General features: G+C 54.4%; 1 protein-coding gene across 4 annotated transcripts in view; it reads right to left on the bottom strand.

Annotated features, from left to right (window-relative positions):
- The window catches only part of LOC128797768 (serine/arginine repetitive matrix protein 2-like), a 115621-nt gene that overhangs the window by 49815 nt on the left and 44550 nt on the right, over positions 1–21256 (bottom strand). For 2 of the 4 annotated variants that reach the window (XR_008434236.1, XM_053960630.1), the window contains one exon: positions 19903–20724. The exons of the other annotated variants lie outside the window; for them this stretch is intronic. The gene's annotated coding sequence lies outside the window, so the exon portion shown is untranslated. Of the gene's footprint in view, positions 1–19902; positions 20725–21256 lie in introns of those variants that run through there. 4 annotated transcript variants of the gene reach the window in all.

The following is a 21256-nucleotide window of genomic DNA, read 5'->3' as shown; positions in this document are numbered from 1 at the left end:
ATGTCACCTCCTCCAGCCCAGGGAGAGCTGGCAGCCTGCATCCCAAAGAAACATCGAGATGGGGCGAGGCTGTGCTGCCAGGGAGGTGCAGGACACTGGGGACACTGAGGCAGCCCTGGAAGCAGCACTGGGTGTCCCCCCCGCAAGCAGGACCCAGCTCCTGAAAAACCCCAGAGCTGGAAGGAGTTAAAAGCCCTCATTTCTGAGGGATTTCTCCCTAATCTGTGCACATGGCCCTCAGGGATCAGGGCTGTGGGTGGTGGTGCAAGCCTGTGGCAGCACCTGACTGCCTCAGCAAACCCTCTTAGGCCAGCACTTTTCAAATTTAATTAAGAGGCTCCTCTGATGGGCTTAAAGGCACTGCTGTGCCAGCCCCAAAGCGCTCCCAGGAGCCTGGCCAGGGCAGGAGGCAGCGGGGACGCTCGCTTTGCAGAGTTTCACCCAAACCACAAAGCCACAGCAGGGAGGAGGGGGGAAATATTAAAAAAAAAAACAAAAAAAAACAACGAAAAAGCAAACCCTGAAGGTGATGCTGAGAGCTCGGGGTCAGATTCTTTTCTGCAGAGGTAATGGGGGGAGAGGGAGGAAATTCAGGTTAATAAAAAACGGGCTCTGGTGGTTAAAGTTTGCCAGCCCCGAGGATGTGCTCAGCCCGATCCATGGGGCTCCCAGGGCAGGGCTGGCACTGCCAGGGCACACGGGGCACAACTCCTGGAAATGCCCATCCCTCCTCACCCGCTCAGCCACCCCGGGAAAAGTCACATCGGTGGGGAGTACTCGTACTCAGTACAAAAATAATATCGTTATAAATCAGGTATTATATAGCTATAAATAAATAAATAAATAAATAAATAAATATATATATATATATATATATATGTGTGTGTGTGTGTATATATTATATATGCAAGTATAATATATATAAATACAAGTATTATATTGTTATAAATCACCTATTAAATAGCTATAAATAAATAAACAAACAAATAAATAAAGATGTGTATGTGTATATATATTATATATGCAAGTATAATATATATAAATACAAGTATTATATTGTTATAAATCACCTATTAAATAGCTATAAATAAATAAACAAATAAATAAATAAAGATGTGTATGTGTATATATATTATATATGCAAGTATAATGTATAGAAATACAAGTATTATATTGTTATAAATCACGTATTAAATACTTATAAATATATATATATAAATGCAAGTATAATAGATATAAATACAAATATATTGTTATAAATCAGGTATTAAATAGTTATATATATATATATATATGCATATATAAGTGCATGTATAATATATATAAATACAGGTATTATATCGTTATAAATCAAGTATTAGTTATAAATATATATATACAAGTATAATACATATATATATACAAATACATATATATGGATATATAAATGCAAGTATAATATTGTTATAAATCAGGTATTATATAGTTATAAATATAAATATATATGTATAAATACCAGTACTATATACAAGTATATATATATATATATATGCATATATAAATGCAAGTATAATATATATAAATACAATATTATGTAGTTATAATTCTATGGAAGTTTTGCATCACTTCCCTAGATTTCTTCCTATTCCAAACCACGACATTCTCATATTTCTCCAGGGAATTTTTCCCAGGAAAAGCAGCTCCATCCAGGCAGGGACCCTGGCTTGGCACCATATCTCATCTCTCTCCAGGGAATTTTTCCCAGGAAAAGCAGCTCCATCCAGGCAGGTTTGGCACTAGCCAGGAGGAAGATCCCAGCTAGCCCAAGCAGCCACTCAGTTCCCAAAATTAGCCCCAGACCAAGCTCCCACCTGGAAGTTATGCCAGGAGCTGCGAACTCAATTACCTGCATGACAGCAGCTCCATGCCCTGACTTGAAATCCCAAGTTTGGGGTTGAGAATTTTGGGTTCCCGCCCCTCCCCCCTCCACTCCCACCCCCCAACCCCATTTTTTGGCTACTTGGCAAAGTTCCCCCAGCAGGAAATTCGGAAGAGAAACAGTCTCAGTGTCAATAGTGCCCCGAGCCTATTTACCCGGGCTGTTTGCACGAGATAATCGCTCACGAGTGTCTCACCTCCTCCACTCCGCCGCGGCCAAGTGATGTCATGGAAGTGGCATCCAGGGCAGGAGCCAAAGTGAACCAACATAACCCAGCGGGAAATGGCTCGGGAGCCTCTCCACGTGCAGGGAATGGAGCTCCCCTTCTCCCCGGGGCGCTGCAGGACATGGAATCTGCTCCCCCTCACCGGGAATAGAAGTTCCTTTTCCCCAGAGCTCCCCTTCACATGGAACCTGCTCCCTTTTTCCTTTGGGACTGTCCAGGACATGGAACCTGCTCCCCTTTTCCCCTAGGACTATTCAGGACATGGAATCTGTTCCCCTTTTCCTTTGGGACTGTCCAGGACATGGAATCTGCTCCCCCTCACCTGGAATAGAAGTTCCTTTTCCCCAGAGCTCCCTTTCACATGGAACCTGCTCCCTTTTTCCTTTGGGACTGTCCAGGTCATGGAATCTGCTCCCCTTTGCCCCTGGGACTGTCCAGAACATGGAATCTGCTCCCCTTTCCTTTGGGATTGCCCAGGACATGGAATCAGCTCCCCTTTTCCTTTGGAACTGTCCATGACATGGAATCTGCTCTCCTTTCCCCCAGGATTATTCAGGACATGGAATCTGTTCCCCTTTTTCCTTTGGGACTGTCCAGGACATGGAATCTGCTCCCCCTCACCTGGAATAGAAGTTCCTTTTCCCCAGAACTCCCCTTCACATGGAACCTGCTCCCCTTTTCCTTTGGGACTGTCCAACACATGGAACCTGCTCCCCTTTTCCTTTGGGACTGTCCAACACATGGAACCTGTTCCCCTTTTCCTTTGGGACTGTCCAACACATGGAATCTGTTCCCCTTTTCCTTTGGGACTGTCCAGGACATGGAATCTGCTCCCCTTTCCCCCTGGAACCCACAGCAGCAAAGCACTGTTTTGTATATAAGTGAACGCAGCTTTTGTAGGAGGAAAAAATTTATTAAAAAAAAAAAAAATTAAAACTTTGCATAATTTCCATGGAGCACAGCCAGGAGGGTCCTGCTGGGAGGGGACTCCCGCACCTGGATGGATTTCCAGCCTCATTAAAACAGGGACAAGTGGGAAGCTGACGTTCTCTCCAGCTCCTTTCAGCTCTCCATGTTCCCAAAAGCTCGGGGACCACAGGGACAGCCCTGCTTGGCAGCCCTCAAAAAGAACCCTCTTGCCATTTTATCCCATTCTTTAAACAACGAAAAGCCAAGAGGGAGGTGGAGACTGGGGGGGGTATCAGACGATTAAATATCCCCAGCAGCCCAGAGACAGAAGAGCACAGGAACAAAGGGGTGGGGGAAAAAAAAAAAAATCTGCTTTTTATTATTAAACTATTCTCTCAAATTTCTAATAAGCAGGTTGAAGTTTAAATTACCAGATCTCTGACAAAGTCAGGATCCAAACAGCTCAGGAGCCTGCAGATAACAATCGCCTTCCCCCAGATCGCTTTCAAGGCCCTTTCTGCCGAGACAAAGCTCCCATTCAGAGGGGCACAGGGACCTCGGGGCTTTGATTTCCCCCAGCTCTGGAGCCCCAAAGGCTCGGGCAGGGAGAGAGGCAGGTCCTACACCTGCAGCAGGACGGCACAGAAAGGACCAGGAATGCTGGAAAAGCGTGGATCCAGGGCAGCCCGGCCCCCTGGGAGTGCAAGCTGAGCCCCCTCTCCACACAGCCCTACAAATCTGGCAGATTTGGGGGGGGAAATGAGGGAATGAGGAGCCCGGGGTGCACACAGAGCTGCCCCACGCTTTGGGTGCTGGGGAGGATAAAGGCAGAGCCAGAGGATGTGCCACGGCTTGTCCCAGGTGGGATTAGAGCTGGAAGCATTCCTGCCCCGGGAATCTGGCAGGAAGGATGAACCAAATCCCTGATAATAAAAGTTCTGAGGAGATCGAAGGGGAAGAGACATTTGATAGTGGATTGGGAAGGTGAGACCGGGCCGGGAGAACAGGCAGGTGATAAACACGGAGAACCTGGGCAAAGAGCAGCGAAATCTCCATTTCCAGCACCACAAACGCATCCAGATCCCAAATGCACGGAGGGATCGGCAGATCTCGGGCTGATTCCTTCCAGCTCCCGTGTCACACTTCCCCTGGTGTGTGTCCCCAGCTGACACAGGGCACAGACACCCAGCCCCACTTCCAGCGGGGGCTTCGCACGTGCCAAACCCATCTGCAGCTCAAGCCCGTGGCTTGTGCCACCACGGGAGCCTCGAGGAGCTCCTGGTGCCACCAGCTGCCGGGCAGGGCTGTGCCCCAGCTGCCCTCCACCTGTGCCCCCGGAGGCACCAGCAGCGCCGCTAATTGCCGTTAATTAAGCAGGTGCGGTCGCGCATTGCTGGAGCCAGCTGGGGGACCCTGGCTCATCCCGCGGGATCGGCGGGCAAGCACAGCATCCCCCGGCACGGGAATTGGGGATAGTGCAGGAAATGCCATCCCCTGCACCCTGCTGCTCCCTTTCCCTGCTGAGGAGCAGTCTGCTTCCCCGGGGCTGCTCCCAGCTCCCCCTGCTCGGCTTTGGGGCCGGTAATTCCGGCTGCAAAGGCTCCACATTCCCGAGCTGCCCTCCCTTCCCTCTGCCCCTAAAGCAGCAGGAAGCGGGGCCAGGGGCTGGCAGAGCCTGGCAGGCTCACCTGGGGCAGGTGAGCTCCCAGGGGTGCTGCACAGGCAGGGGCCCTGCCAAAACCTGCAGGAATTGTCCTCATCCTTCCCGGGAATGTTTTGTCCCACCTGCCCAGCAGCTCGGGGAGCTGCCAGCGAGGTGAAGGACAAGAACAAACCAACATCCCCTAAATCTTCTCCTCTGGAGCCTGGAATTGAGGCTGAATTTCCTCTCCCACGTGGTGAGGAGCCCTGGAGGGGCCAGAGCCCAGCACTGCTCAGCCTCAGGGTGCTGAGTCCCACCTCCTCTACTTCAGTACGCACCAAAACTCCCAAAAAAAAGAGAGGAAATGCCCTGGAGCAGCACTTGGGATTTGGAACAGCTTCCCCAGGGACACGCTGTGCCCGGGACCTTCCCCCCTGCCCACCCCAGTCGTGGCTGAGAGCGGCTCCAGGAACCAGCCTGGGAAGGCAGAGGAAGGAGCTTTAATTCCTGCTCTGCCAACAACCCATAGATCACCCTGGAAAAACTTCCCCCACACCTTCCCGGCCTGGCCTGCCGTCACAATTCCTCTAATTAATTCAGGAGAAAATTAATTACAGCAGGATTTGCGGCAGCACAGCATCTAATGACCGACTCCTCTGCTCCAAAGCAGATCATCCCAGCTCCGTCTGCGCTGCCAAGCCCGGCCCTGCCGCCTCCCCCTTCCCAGCCCAGCACAAAGCCCTGCTCTAAATTAGGCAGGGAAAGAGTGGCTTGGCAAAAGCGAATCGGAGCACTGAGGTCAGGCCCTGAAAAACAACAGCGGTGCCTAAAGAAACCCCGGCGTTAATCCCGTCATGCTTCCGCCAAAGATTCCCCTTTTCAAGGGTTTTCTTCCTGGTAAACAAAGTTCTCTCCATTGGCCTGTGAATTTTAGGACATGGTTGCTTGGTAATGCCAGGCTGCAAAGCAGGAGGTTTGTCCTGCAGAGGGTGGCTCGGGGTTTAGTGAGGAAATTCAAAAGGAATTGGAATCTCAGGGCCGGCAGGGCTGACCTGCACCACAATACTCCAACCTGAAGCAAGTTCTGCTCCTGAGAATTTGGATTTATGTGAAGATGCTCTCGCCATCCCTCCCCTGGAGCTGGCCCTGCCCATCTCCCCTTGCTCCTGAGGGTTCCCAAAACTTTGTGATGCTGCGTGCCCAAAGCCCAGGATTTACCCCTCCCACCAAAGGCCTGGCTGCCCCAGGGCACTGCCCCAGCCCTGCCCTGCATCTGCTCCCCCTCACCCAGGGGCTGAGGTGCCACCTCCCTGTCCCTGGGCTCACCTGCACCACCTCAGCCCCCTCCACACCCACAGCCACCCCGCCCCAGTGCCAGCCAGGACCAAAAACTCTTCCCCTTCCCAGGGAGCAGCTCCTCCTCCCAGCACCCCCACACTGCTCCGGGGAGGACAAGCTGGGGCACCAGCCAGGGTGGGGGACGAAGGAAGAGCACGAGCTGGGAATGCTGGAGCCATCCCAGTGCCCCTGAGCATCCCCCAGTGGGGTGAGGGGGTCACCGAGGGCGCTGCACCCACAGGAGCAGAGCTTTGGGAATGCTGGAGCCATCCCAGTGCCATCCCCAGTGGGGTGAGGGGGTCACCGAGGGTGCTGCACCCACAGGAGCAGAGCTTTGGGAATGCTGGAGCCATCCCAGTGCCATCCCCAGTGGGGTGAGGGGGGTCACCAAGGGCGCTGCACCCACAGGAGCAGAGCTTTGGGAATGCTGGAGCCATCCCAGTGCCATCCCCAGTGGGGTGAGGGGGTCACCGAGGGTGCTGCACCCACAGGAGCAGAGCTTTGGGAATGCTGGAGCCATCCCAGTGTCTCTGAGGGCACTGCACCCACAGGAGCAGAGCTTTGGGAATGCTGGAGCCATCCCAGTGTCTCTGGGGGCACTGCACCCACAGGAGCAGAGCTTTGGGAATGCTGGAGCCATCCCAGTGTCTCTGGGGGCACTGCACCCACAGGAGCAGAGCTTTGGGAATGCTGGAGCCATCCCAGTGTCTCTGGGGGCACTGCACCCACAGGAGCAGAGCTTTGGGAATGCTGGAGCCATCCCAGTGTCTCTGAGGGCACTGCACCCACAGGAGCAGAGCTTTGCCCAAGCCTGGTGCAAACAGCGAGAGGAACACTCCCTGTGCCTGCCCTGATTAATCCCAGCAGGTTCCAGCAGCTCTGGGAGCTCAGGAGGACACGGAGATGTCCAAGATGCTCTTGGTCCCACAGCTGAGGCCCCTCCACGCCGTGGGCTCCCAGCAGCGCCCACGAGGAGAGGCCAAACAGCCCCAAGGGCTCCTGGCAGCCTGTGAGGAGCAAACAATCCTCCTGAGCCGGGTCAGGAGCCTCTCAGGGCCGGGCTGGCACAGCCTCCCCTCCCAAACCCCGATGCCACTGCTTCAAAGGGAGCTCAGTGCCCGAATCCAGCTGGCTCCAACTTCAGAGCATCCCCCGGGCTCTGAGCGGCTCCTGGAGATCCCACATCTGCCTCCAGCCCTGCAAGCACCACCCCGGGCACCCAGCAGCCCGGCCCCTCTGCTGGCAGGAGCAGCCCAGCCTGGGCACAGGGCTGGCACGGTGCCCCGGGAGCCTTTTGGGGAAGGGTTTGTTCAGCTCCTGGCCGGCCCTGCCAGTCACACTCAGCGTTATATAATCCATGAGAAATGGCTGCCAGCAGCCAGGCTGGGGAGGGGACAAAGCTGAGCTCCAGGGCCACCCCAGCAGCAAAAATACATTTTCAGCCCTAATTTATCCCCTGCTCGTGGCACAGACAGGATCTGAGGAGATCAAAGCAGGCTGGCACTTACTTCAGCCTCTGCAAGCTCCAGTAAATTTTGGATGGTGTGACTTTGCCCACGGTGGGGAGACACCTCCCACTCCGGAGGCAGCTGGGGCAGAGGTGTTCAGAGCATCCTGCTCCCACCTGCCCCCCTCCCTCGGTCCATTTGTCCCAGGTTTCTGCTGGAGGGAGCAGCCCAGAGCAGACCTCAGGAAATTTGCATTTTATCGATATTCCCACTCCAGGGAAAGCAGCCAAGGAAACGGCACCAAGTTCCAGAAAGGGCCAGAGGATGTTACAAAGTTACCTTTAAAGTTGCTTGGAATTTTGGGCAGTGGGGGTGTTTTTCATTAAAAAACAAAACAAAAAAAAAAATCCCAAAGCAAACCTAACTTGTGCACAACTCAGCTCCTCACCCGAACTGTTTCTAAACCCGGATTTGAATAAAAACGTGATAAGATTTTATAGGGAAAACAGAAGGGATAATATCAGGAAGAGCTTCTCTCTCCTGAGAAAATGAGGGTTAAGGGCACTCCCACAGCCTCCATGCAGCCCCGTCCCGCTCCAAAACCAGGCAGTGAACCCCAACACCCCAGTGGGGAGCCCCGAACGCGGCAGGGAGGAGGTGAAGCCCCAGCTGTGCCTCCTGCAGCCCCTCCAGCACCCCCAGCTCCACTGGCTGCTTGTTTTCCCAGTTTCTCCGCAGCAAACCAGGCCAGTTGGAAAGAAAGGGAGTAAAAAACAGAGAGAGGAGGGGGAGGGAAGGAGGGAGGGAGGGAAGGAGGGGGAATTAACTCTTTGCCACCGCGCTGTCCATCTCCAGCAGATTTTAATCCTGCCACAGCAAGGTCAGAGTTGAAGCCGGGGGTAAAGGGCTTTGTTTTGTCCTTGGGAACTGCGTGTGACCAGCGGCAGGTCGGGGCCGCGGGCTGGAGGAGGCAGAGCCGCAGCCCCTGCTCCGAGAGCCAGCTGCTTTCACCTCCCACACTTCCAGCACCTCACCCTTGAAACTGCGGGGTTTTCGCTAAACTGTTTCTTTTGTAACGTTTGAAAAGTTTCTTTTCGGCTTTCTCCTTCAGCGGCCGGGGATTTAAGAAGTGTTGTTCGGGGGCTGGGGAAAGATTAAACCGCGCTGAAGGAGCTGAACGCGGCTCGTTTCACTCCCAAAGGACGCTGAGCGTGGCAAAGGCTCCCCCCGAGCCGGGCGGAGGCTGCTGGAGGTGCGGGCTGGGGGCGTCAGCTCCGGAGGAGCCTCTCCCACCCTGCCCCGGCTGCCGACGCGTCCCGGACTCCACCAGAAGGAGCCCCGAGCGCCGGAGCCGATGGCGCAGGAGCGGTCCCAGCCCGGCTGGGAGCGGATCCCCGCCGGTCCCGCGCTCCCCGCGGGCAGAGCGCGCATCCCGTTCCCATGGCAACGCCGCATCCCGCCGGGACCGCGGGGATGGCGTCATCGGCCGGGCAGCCAATGGGAGGCCGCCGAGGTGATGTCATGGCCGCGCCCCGCCCGGCGGGAGCGACCCCCGGGTGGCACCAGCGGGGGGACAGCCCTGGGGACAAACCCAGCCCGGCCCACCGTGACCCTGCGCCCGCAGCGCTTCAGCCCCTGGAGATTTTTTTGGCCAAATTTTTGTTTTCCCTTTTCCCCCGAGCTCGCTGGAGCGCCCCGGGCTGGGCCCTGACGCGAGGGGAAGCTCTCAGCCGGCACAGCCGGGTCAGGAGCGGGGACAGGCCCGATGGCACCCGCGGGGACACGAGGGGACACGAGGGGACACGAGGGGACACGAGGGTCCGCTCCAGGCCCCGCAGCTCTGCTGGGAAAGGAGAGAACGGGGAGATCGAGCAGGGGAGGAGCTCAGGAGGGGACAGCAGTGTCCCCTCTCCGCTCCCCCGCCTGCCAAAGGACACGGGTGACTCCAAGGGTGACACCCCCCGAGCCCGGCCAGGACGGAACGCTCGGTTCCATCGGGCTTCCCAGGAACCCCGGCTCCTAAAAGCCTTTCCAGGACCCCTGCGGCCCCCGGTGGCCCTGAGGCGGTGCCAGCAGCGCTGTCACGGCTGTCCTTGCCCGGCTCACCTGCTCAAACACCCCGCGCGTCACTCCCGCCCCGCGCTGTTGCCAAAACTGCGGCTCGGCCGCTCCCAAAGGAGAGCAGGAAAACCCGGCAGGTTTTCCTGACAGGGGAAGGGTGGTGCCACCCGGCCCCTTCAGGGGGACAGAAAGGTGGCACCTGGAGCCATTGCCCGCTGGCATTCCCGGTGGGCACGGCCGGGAAGGGGCTCGGAGGAGACACCGGGGGAGGCAGAGCCCCAGATCCGAGCCCAGCCCACCCCCAGGGAAGCGCCGCTAATCAGGGCATCAGCAGCGCAGGAATTTTATCACCTGGGGACAGCTCCAGGCAGGTTTCTCCTCGTCAGCCCCTGTTTATCAAACACGCTGCTGGCCTGGCCGGCACAGCACGGGCGGGTCCCGCTCGGCTCCGCTGTAGGGAGGGGGGGTTTGGCTGCTGGGTTTTGTCCACCTGGCTGAGCCTGAGCCGCTCCCCCAGCTCCTCATCCCAGGAGATCATCGCTCCAAACTCTGCCATTCCAGGCAGCCACGGACTGAGAGGCACCAGGTACCAAAGCTGGCATTTCTTTCTGGCAACAGAGAGGAAAACCACTTTAGAAATGGGAATTTGGGATCAGGCAGCCACGGCCCAAGCTGCAGAGTCCTGCACAATGGGCCAGGCCCTGTCCTGCTCCCAGCACAGCTTCAGGATGTCCCTGGCAGCTGCCACAAGTCCCTGTCCCTGCCCTTCAGCACCCCAGAGGCTCAGGAAACACCAGGAGGTCTCTTAGGGGCCGTGTGTCCCCCCCTGTCACAGCCAATTCCAGACACAGCCAGCCAAGGGCTGTCCCAGCCCCGGGGATGGAGCTGGGTTTGGGATGGGATGGGATGGAGCTGGGTTTGGGATGGGATGGAGCTGGGTTTGGGATGGGATGGAGCTGGGTTTGGGATGGAGCTGGGTTTGGGATGGGATGGAGCCCTCCAGGCCCTCCCCAGCCCATCCCACCTGCTGGGCACAGGGTTCTGCCACAATTCCCAGTTTGGGAAGAGATTTGGGGTTGGATTAGAGGGACACTGAGGATGGGAACCCTCAAGCACAAAAAGCCAGAGCGGATTTCGGGATAAGCCAACAAACAGCCCTGGTTCTGTGCCAAGAGGAGATGAGAGCCCCTGAGCAGGGCCAGAACCCCCAGCCCAGCAGGGCAGGCTCCAGTCAGTGCTCACTAGCCTTGAATTCCCGGGGGAACTCCTTGAACTCCTCTGAGCAGTGCAGACAGCAGCATTCCCACTCTGGAGTGCTGTGGCACGAGGTTCTGGAGCACACCAGCACAGAAATGGGCTGGTTCCAAAAGCTGGTTCTTCCCCAGAGCAGCTCTCCCTGCCCCCAGGCTGCAGCCAGACCCTCCCCGTGCTCCAGCAGCACGAACCTGTGGGAAACGGAATTGTAGAAAATTCTTAAAACCTGACAGAAGGTTTACACAGTGTACGTAAACCTTGAGATAAGAAATGTTGACTCAGAAATGTTACGGAAGAGGACAGATATGGTTGAGAGAGAAATTGAATTAGGAAGAAGTTTCAAAGGATGGTTTTGTAAAAAAGACTGGATACTTTGGAGAAATACAACTATGAAAGGTGTATTAGGGCTTCTGAGGGGTAATTTTAGATGATTGGTTTTAAGGCATTTGCAGTATGGTGTGGTAAAAGTCGATAGGTTAAGAAACACAGTGTATTGTAATTAGGAAATAGGTGGTTTCTAATTGTGACAATGTAATTTATAACACCTGTCTTGTCTCACCCTTCACATGAGGCTGAAAACGGAATAAAAGCTTTTCAAACGCCTCTCAGTTGCCCCATCTCTGGGTCAGAAAAGGGTTAAATCCGACACAAACCCCTCTCCAAACCCAATTTCTCCCGCACCCAAAGCCTCCCTCGCCATCCCCAGAGCTCCGGCTGCCTGCCGAGCAGCAGCTCCTCCCTCCCTGCCCTTCCCAGAGCCGGGCCAGGAGAGGATTTTGCCAGCTCGGGTCCTGCCCGACAGGTTTGCTCTGCTGTCCTGACCCCCCCGGGGCACGGCCGGAGGCGATTGGGATCGGCTGCAGAAGCGTTCGAGCGGCTCCAGAGCTCAGCCAGGGCAGCCCAACACCCCCCCGGCCTGGATTCATGGATGAGGAAAGCCTCGTGCTCCCTAGGAACGTCAGGATAAATCACCTGGAGGCATTTCCCTCCCGGCACGGGCAGCCGCGGCTCTCTCTGGAGACGTCGACACGATTTTGGAATTATTTTCTTTGCCTGCCCAGGGTGGGGGAGGATATCAAAGGAAGGGGCAAGGATAATGCCCAGAATTCCAAAGGTTTAGGCGTGCCCGCCCCACCTGCCGGTCTCCTGAAGGGAAAAAGGCTTTTGGGGCCACTCAGAGCTGTCCTGGCTCACAGCAGCAGCACCCGGGGGCTTTGGGAGGAGGGAAGGACAAGGACAATCCGTGGCTTTGCGTCCAAACGGGGAATTCCGGCGGCCCCGGGGACACCAAGGGGCACAGAGAGCTCCAGGAGGGGCTCAGCGACCCTGCCCAGCCCCTCCAAGCACTCCCCACCATCCTCTCCTGGATCAGGACTGGAATCACAGCTCGGAACCTCGGGAGAGCCCTCGGAGCTGCCACCTCCGGCTCCGGGAGAAGCCAGCCTGTCCCAAAAAAAACCCCGAGGCGAGGGGCCAGGCTGCCCTCGCAGCAGCCCTGGGATGGGCCAGCCCCACCGCTGCTGCCCCTGGAGCTCAGCTCAGCTTCCCAAAACACTTCGGGAAGAGACGCAGCTCCTTTCCCAGCCATGAGTCACCTGCTCCCGGCATCGATCGGGAATTTCTAAAAATAGACGCAGATAATGATCTCAGGCTCGGGTGTTGGCAGGGAGAGGAGCCGGGGCTGTGCCCCAGAACATCACCCCACCTTTCCACTCAGGGCTTGGGTATGGAGTGACAGCCCCAGACACCCTCCGGGCCTTTCCTGCACGGGATCTGGGGGAAGAAGAAAATAATCCCAAATAGGAGAACAAAAAAAAAAAAAAAAAAAAAAAAAACCAAGAGGAAGAACGAAATAATCCCAAATAGGAGAACAAAAAACAAGAGGAAGAACGAAATAATCCCAAGAAGAAGAACAAAATAACCCCCAAACCAAAATAATAATAATAGTAAAAAAATCCCAAGAACAAAATAATCCCAAAAAGAAGAACAAAATAATCCCAAAAAGAAGAACAAAATAACCCCAAAACCAAAATAATCCCAAAAATAACAAAATAATCCCAAAAGCAAAATAATCCCAAAAAGAAGAAAATAATCCCAAAAGCAAAATAATAATAATAATAAATCCCAAGAACAAAACAATCCCAAAACCAAAATAATCCCAAAACCAATAATAATAAAAAAATCCCAAGGATAAAATAATCCCAAAAGCAAAATTATCCCAAAAAGAACAAAATAATCCCAAAAAGAACAAAATAATCCCAAAAAGAAGAACAAAATAACCCCCAAACCAAAATAATAATAACAAAAAAATCCCAAGAACAAAATAATCCCAAAAAGAACAAAATAATCCCAAAACCAAAATAATAATAATAAAGAAATCCCAAGAACAAAATAATCCCAAAACCAAAATAATCCCAAAAAGAACAAAATAATCCCAAAACCAAAATAATAATAATAAAAAATCCCAAGAACAAAACAATCCCAAAAACAAAATAATCCCCAAACCAATAATAACAAAATAATCCCAAGAACAAAATAATAATAATAATAATAATAATAAAGAAATCCCAAGAACAAAATAATCCCAAAACCAAAACAATCCCAACAGCATCTCAAAGCCCTGCAGCTCTCAGTGATGGGGTGAGGAAGAGTCAGGGCACATTCCTGAGCCCTCTGTGTGCCAGGGTCCCCAGAAATCTCAATTTTTGGCTTTGGTTTAAGAATAAAAAAATGAATTTCTGTAGCTGGCAGGGTGATTTTTCCCCCCACGATGATTGGAGCACACCCCAAAGGGTTGGTATTTAGTGGTAAATCAAAACCGCCCCCAAATCACCTTTAACAAGGAAATCAGTTGGGTTTTCTGTGCCCGTTTTACACATTTTAGAGCACGTGGAGTGGCAGAATTTTCAGGGAATCTGCGTTTGCCAAGGAAAACGCGCGTTGGCAGAGGCTGCTTTCCAGCAGGGATGTCCCGAGGATGCGCTTCCCTGTCCCCTGTGCACTCCCAGCAAACCCGCCGGGATCTGTCACTGCCCACCCGAGGGGTCCTCGCCTCACAGATTTGCGTCTGGCAGCCCAAAAAAAAAAAAAAAAAAAAATCCTGATTTTTCGCTCGGAGCAGCCCCGGTTCCGAGGATCAGGCGCAGCAAACAGTCCCTGTTTAAGGAGGAATCAGCAGCACGGGAGGCGCCTTCCCCACACCCAGACATCCTGGCAGGAGCCGAATCCACACAAAACCCTCCAGGATGCGGCCAGGGAGGCACCAGCCCCTTGCCCGAGGGCAAACAGGAGCCAGGGGGGCGCTGGGAATGGTCTTTGTCCCGGCCCTGGCTGTGCCATCCTCAGCTTTACCCACGGGCAAATCCCTGCTGCTCACCTTTCCTATGGCCTTTGTACCATGGCAGAGGTTTTTTTTTTTTTTTAAGTAAAAGGTTAAAATTCAACACATAATTCTACAAGCTGAAATGTAAAATGCTTAATTGATTTTGTTAACTCAAGTGAACTCCAAAAATCTCTGTTTCAGTGGTGCCGGGGGGCCGTTCCCTGTCCCTCCAGGATGAGGATGAATCCCTTTTCCCACTCCCCAAACACTCCCTCCTCCTCTGCCCGGTCATTTCCAGCTCCGTGTCCTGCTCCAGCCCCGCGGGTGCCCCAGCAGGTTGTGCTCTGGGTTGTTGGGTGCTTCTCTCCTCCCCACAAAGAGCCGAGCTCCCGCTCCCACCACCTGCAGCCCCCGGGATTTCACCGTTCTGCATTTCAGAGAGGAGGAAGCAGCAGGTTTTCCCCCAAAAGCAAGCCCAGGATTTGAAGAGGAGGACATTCCCTCCAAGGAGCACTGGGAGCAGGGTCCTGGCAGCACAACGGCCCCAGGTCCTGGCAGGCCAGGCTTCCCAGCTGGAGATGGAGCTGTTGGCAGAGGGATCACCGTGGGAGAAAGAGGAGGAGGAAGCCCAGAGGGAGAGCCTTAAAAACCACAGAGCAACTCAGGTTAGAGCTCCCACCAGGAGAAGGCTCTTTTGAGGAATTTCTCCTGCTCCTTCCCGGTTTTCAGGGCTTCCACCAAGCCCTGCTTCCTGCTGAACCTCTGGAGTGAGGCAGGCAGCAATCCACTGCCAAAGACTCCCAAAAATGCAAATCCCAACCTGCCAGCGGGCAGCAGAGCCATCCTGCACGGGCACAAGGGCAAACACCCTCCAGTTCATCCCAAAAAAAACCTGCCAGAATGAATCCTCCAAAAGCAGCAGGTGCAGGGAGGAGGAAACTCCAGTTTCCAGTTATCCAAGGGCACCTTCCTGGGGACATCCCCTCAGCAGCAAGGGCTGAGCCAGGAGAAGCTGCCAGGAAAGCCAGAGCTGCTGGAATCAGCTGTGGGAAGAGGGGAGCAGCAGGAAGGGGATGGATCCAGCAAACTGCTCCCTGAGAAACCACGGGGGAGATTCCCTCTGGGAACAGGGAGCAAACACATCCCCTGGGGCACCTCAGGAGGAGAGCTCAGAGAGCAGCAGGGCAGGGTTACATGGCCAGATCTTTTCCCAGATTTCACCTCGTTAATTCCTTGTCATTCCCACAATTAGGCTCCGTGGTTTTAATTAAGCCAGCGCCAATATCATCCCAAGGAGGGCAGGAACAAAGCCTGGCTGCCCCTCAGCAGGGCTGACGTGTTCCCAGCTCCCGCTGGGATGGTGGTGCTGGGCACAAATCACTGGGAAGCTGGCAGGTGCATTTTCCAGTGGGGCTTTTCCTTATTTCCCACAAAGTCAGGCTCTGAGTCAGCCTTGGGAGCCTGAGAGGAACCCATTCCCTGAGGGCCACCAGCATCACCTCACCCCAAGAGATTTTTCCTAGAGGACAACACCTGGGACAAGACCTGAAGGCCTCTGGAAGACTCTGACCCACAACACCTTTAAATCCACGGGATGGCCACCAAAAAATCCCCATCTCCCAGCCTGGCCAGTCCCACCCCACCTGAGCTGGTGCCTCACTCTTCTTCCCCCAAAATCCCTCCCCAGGCCCCAGAGGTACTGCCCATTCCCTCCTCTGTTCCAACTTCCACAGCAGAATTCCCACAAATCCCAGGGTATCTGATTTTCCCTCTAACAGAAACCTCCCAGCAAACAGCAGCTCCAATTTTAGCTTAAACACCAGAAGTTAAACAAAAATAACCTCAGAATGGATTCTTGAGTTCTTTGGGTTTGTTTTTGTTTTTTTTTTTTTTTTTGCCTTTAAAACATTGTGGTTTGGAGCTCCTGGTTGGGTTTGCACATCCCCAGTGCTCCTCCAGCCATGCCAGGGAAACCTCTCGGGAAACCTCCGGGGCTGCTCAAAAATCTCTCCCAGTTTTCCAGCCTGTCCCTAAAGGTGACAAAGTCCAGCAGCACATGGAAAGCACCGAGGGAAACGCTCAGGGAACAGCAGCACACCTGGGATGCAGGAGGTGGATATCTCCCAGGAGAGGAGGGAAGAGGTTTCTCCATCAGGATCCACACGGGAGACACGAGATCCTGGAATGCTTTGGGTTGGGTGACCTTAAAGCTCACCTCCATGGCCAGGGACAATTCCACGTCCCCCAGGCTGCTCCTGCACACTCCAGGGATGGCCATTCCAACCAAACCCCCCCTTTGCCCATTCCACATCCCCCAGGCTTTTCCTGCACACCTCAGGGATGGCCATTCCAACCAAACCCCCCCTTTGCCCAGCTCCAGCCCCTCCGCGGGAAGCAGAACCCTCCCAAAAGCTCAGTGTAGGGCTGAGGACCCCCAGGCCTCTCCTCTTCCCCAGCCCGGGACCCCCTGGCTGGAGACCACCCGTGCCTGGCACTGCCCTAAGCCCGTCATGTGCAGCCGCCGCCCGTGCCCGGAGCAGATTAACCCCTGCAGGGCCGTGCGGGGGTGTCACCGCGGTTAAATCAGATTTAGCGCCTCCCTCCCCCTGCTCCCTGCCCCTTTCCCGACAGGAATTCTACCGGCTGGGCAAGGGGAAGGGCAGTTCCTTCTCCACTTGGAATAATCCTCCCCACGAGCCAAGAACCCTCGGCTGGCACTGCCAGGCTGGGGGTCCCGCTGGGGCCGATGCCAGCCCTGCGCATCCCTGGGGCTCCTTTGGGCTGCAGGGATCCAAAGCCATGGGAATCACCACCTTCGCCTGGGGCGCTGGTTAATTAGCAGGCGCTAATTACCAGTTGAATCCCGGCTCGGATGTATTTTTAGCCTAAACCGAGGGGATCCATTTGGGTTTCTCAGCGTTCTTTTAGCACCTGAGCCCAAAGCCACAACCCCATCACCACAATAACCGCAGGAGCGTCCTCCCCTCCCCGCGAGAACATTCCTGCAGTTTCCACACCCACATCCCCGGCAGCGGCCAGCCACCCCCCCATTACAGCAATTAACCTTATGGGTATTAATAAACCAGCCTGGCTTTCCCAGCAGCAAAACCTGCAGGGGCTTGTTGCAGGAACAACGAGCCCGGGGCGATTTTTGGGGGCGGATGGGGGAATAATTGGAATTACAGGATGAGACCAGAGGTCTCCAGAGGTTTTGGAAGCACATCCTGGTATGGGGGAGAGGTGGGAAGACCACGAGTGCCCTCCCCATCCCTAAAGCTCCTGCAGAGCCTGGAACCAGGAAGGCGAAGCTCCATTTCCAGTACGGAATTATCCAGGGGGATTTCTGTGCCTGCACCCCCAGGATTTATGGGCCACCCATTCCCAACATTCCCTGCAGGGACCAAGCTGCAGGAGGAGTGCAGGGAGACAGGGAATATGAATATTCCGGGGGCCAGGAGCAGCTCCTCATCCTCTCTTTCCAGCCTGGGAAGGTTTATCCACCTTTATGGGGTTTTTTAAGGCAGGGTGGCTGCAGGTATAAAGGGAACGGTTCGCTCCAAGCCCTGCCCTTCCTCCCCTCCTTCCCAACACTTCACTGCCTGTTTTCCTTTCCCAAGCACCGGAGAAAACAGCCGGGAGCAAGACCAGACACAGAGAGAGGAAGCAGCAGCTTCCTTCCCCATCCAAGGCCAATTATCCCAGGTGTTACACAAGGCACCCATTCCCAAACACCGGAATTAGGATCGGGATCGCTCCACCTTCCCTGCACCCTCACACCTCGGGCAGCTGCGGCATTCCCGTTCCCTGGACGGAGAGGCACAGTTCTGTCTCTCAGGAGGAGCACAGAGAGAAGAAGAGGAAACAATCTCCACACCGAAATAACAAAAATACAAAGATAAAAATTGTTTCCTCTTCTTCTCTCTGTGCTCCTCCTGAGAGACAGAATTGTGCCCCTCTGTCCAGAGAACGGGAATGCCACGGGCAGCCCCTGCCTGGAAATGTCCATCCCAGGCAAGAATTCCATCCCAGAGGAGTTTTCCTGCAGGCAGGGAAGGTGCCATCACCCCAAACTTCCCAGGTGGGATTCCCTGTAAATCCCCCCCCCCCCCCCCCCAGGCCAGGGATCCTCACAGCTCCCCAGAGCCCAGGCATTTACACCCCATTTTATATGGAAAACACTAAAATGGGATCACACCTTTTAAAGCAGATATTCCCACCTCGCTGAAGCCCAGGCCCTGCCTCTGCCACCCCCTCCCCACCAGGCTCTGCCATCAGGCCTCGAATTTTAATTGAAAAAACGTGATTTAGGTTAATTGGCAGCAGATGAGCTACAGGGCTCAGGAGCAGGGGAACATTTGATGCAGCAGATTTATGGCAGCAGGGACCCGACCGTCGCAGGTTTTGCATCCCCCTCACAGCCCCACTGCCAAAACAGCTCAGCTGGCCAAAAAAAAAAAAAAAAAAAAAAAAAAAAAGTAATTAGTGTTTAATTTCTTAACAATTTTTTTTTTTACCTTCCTTTTAATTGCTCCACATAAAACTGTCCTAGAATTTTACAGCCTGGCCCAGTCCTCATTGCTGGTTTTAATTAGGCTGAGGCAGGGCTGGCACTTAATTTGGAGAGGGGGAGGACGTCAGACCATGCTCGGGGAAGGTTTTGCCATTCCAAGAACCCGGAAAACATCAGCAGGAGCTCCCAGAGCTGGAGCTGGAGTGGCTCATCCTGCTCAGGGCTCCACAAAATCTCTGGTGGAAGGGAGCAGAGCTCTGTGCCAGCAGAAGTTCCTCTCCTTAAGCAAAGCACGGGAGCTTAGAGGGAAAATGAGCTTAGCTCGGGGCAGCTTTGGGATAATTCCCATTGCTGGGGGATTGGGGCTCCCAGCCCTTCCTCAGAGAGGGGCTCAGGTACCCTACAGAGCATCCCAAACCACTCCCAGGCTGGAGGAGCAGCCAGGGAATTCCTGCCCCGGGCCTGCCCGGCGAGGCAGGCATTTGGGAAATGCCAAATGTTTGCATTTGGGAAAGCAAAGCCATAAATCCAGGGATTTCTGCGTGCACCCAGGCTGGGTTTCCTGGCAGGAAGGCCAGGCTGCTTTTCCAGCTGCTCACCCAGGAAGGTCCCACCCTTCCCTGGCCGTGTTTGCTCGGGGCTGGGGGAGCCAGAGGCCTTTGAGGGAAGTATTCCTTAGGAACCCCAAAATTCACATTTACACCCAGGTGGGCATCAAGCACAGGTTGGGCTCAGTCCTGGAAACCTTTTCCAACCTAAATCATCCTGGCAGAAACTTCCAGTCACCCTGGCTGCTCCCAAGTAATTATTCTGAATCCATGCTCATGAGGCTTTTTATACTTTTTATACAACAGGACCCCTTTTTTTTTTTTTTTTTTGTTCAATAATGTTCAAAATCCTAAAAAAAATAATTATCATAAACGGATATTTCCACTACATAAATATCCCTTTTATGTTCTATTTCCACAGGGCACCTTCCGGTGCTTACAGGGTAGAAGGGAACAGAATCCAGGACAATTAACAGCAGGATTTTAGGGGAAATAATTTGCATTTCAGTGGCTTTTGGTGCAGGAGGGACAGCAGTGGTGGTTAAAGGCTGGAAAGGGAAGAGGGAAAGGATGGGAGAACTTTCCTGCAAAATAAAGGTGTTAAACTCCTGGGCTGGCTTTGTTAGGACAGGAGTTCCTCAAGGTTTCCTGGACAATCCAAAGCATCCCCAAAACCCCCTGGAAAAGAACCGTGGCAAATGGAAAACAACATCCAGCACTCACAGAGCCAGTGGGGTTGGTTTATTAAATGCAATTTAATTGTCTCTGAGGGTGACATTCCCCTCACTGTGACATTCCCCTCGCTGGGGTTGGGCTTCCCTCCCATTCCTGCTCCTGCTCCACGGTCCCACCTGGACTGGGATGCACTGGGAATGCTCCAGCTGGGGCAGAAGGAGCCTCCTGAGGCCACCCAGCACAGGATGAGCCTCTGCCACTCTGAAAGCCCAGCACCAGCTCAGCTCCTGCTCTTCCAAAGGCTCCAGCTCCCACCACGGGATCCACTGCAGCTCCAGCATCCTCAGGAAACACCCAAAGCCCCAAAAAGCAGCAAAAAAAAAAGCAGAGGGGTAAAAATAAACACCAAAAAAAAAAAAAAAAATCCACTGGAAACCAGGGAAGCGCTTGGTCCTTGGCAGAGAACAGCACTGAGCTCCTGCTCGACCCAAGAGCTCTTCTCCATTCATCCATCCATCCATTGGCAGGATCCAAAAGGGTAATTCCCAAAGCCCAGCAGAAAGTTGCTCATTAGTCCTGTCAGTTCCAGGTGGGAGCAGCTCAGCTCCTGCAGGGATGTGCAGCCCAGCCAGGCTGGGGGGTGTGGAGCTGGATTTGTGTTTGGAGCTCGGGGCAGAGCCTCTCCCAGCCCTGACGTTCCATCGCTGCCCAGGGGAGCTGCTGGTCCCTGCTGGTCCCTGCTGGTCCCTGCTGGTCCCTGGTGGCCCTGGTGGCCCCTCAGCTCCAGCTGCAGTGTCCGTCCTGTCCCCGGGAGCTGCTCCTGGCTGTCCTGGCTGTCCCTCTGTCCCTCACCCCGAGCCTTCAGCACGGACCCTGCCAAGGAAAAGCAGCGTTAATGGAAGGGCCAGGCAGGGCTGGAGCAGGGGCTGACCCTCCCTCGGCACCAAATCCAGGCTTTGGAGCGATGTGGGAAGGAGGAGATGGAGGAGCAGCCCCAGACCCTTCTCTTCTTTCCCCCCAGCCTCTGCTGTGCAGTCCAACACGCTGCTGGGAACCACAGCTGGGAGATCCTCCTGCCTGCCCCAGCACCTCCTGCCCCTCGGGCACCACGGAGCTCTGCAGGGCACCGACCCCGAATTCCCAGGGGCTGGGCACCACAGCACGGTGGGATCTGGGACGGGCAGGGAGCTAAAACACTGCTGGTGGCAGCCCTGAGGCACCTCCTGAGCTCTGCAGGGCACCGACCCCGAATTCCCAGGGGCTGGGGATCACTGCACAGCGGGATCTGGGATGGGCAGGGAGCTCAAAGATGGGTGGTGGCATCCCAGAGGCACCCAAGAACATCCAGAGGCACCTGGTGAGCATCACCGTGGTTTGCAAGGCACCAACCCCGAATTCCCAGGCT

Source organism: Vidua chalybeata, chromosome 19 (genome assembly GCF_026979565.1).
Source record: "Vidua chalybeata isolate OUT-0048 chromosome 19, bVidCha1 merged haplotype, whole genome shotgun sequence".
Taxonomy (NCBI): Eukaryota; Metazoa; Chordata; class Aves; order Passeriformes; family Viduidae; genus Vidua; species Vidua chalybeata.
Note: the sequence above shows the minus strand (reverse complement) of the source record. Positions and strands in the feature narration are given on the sequence as shown.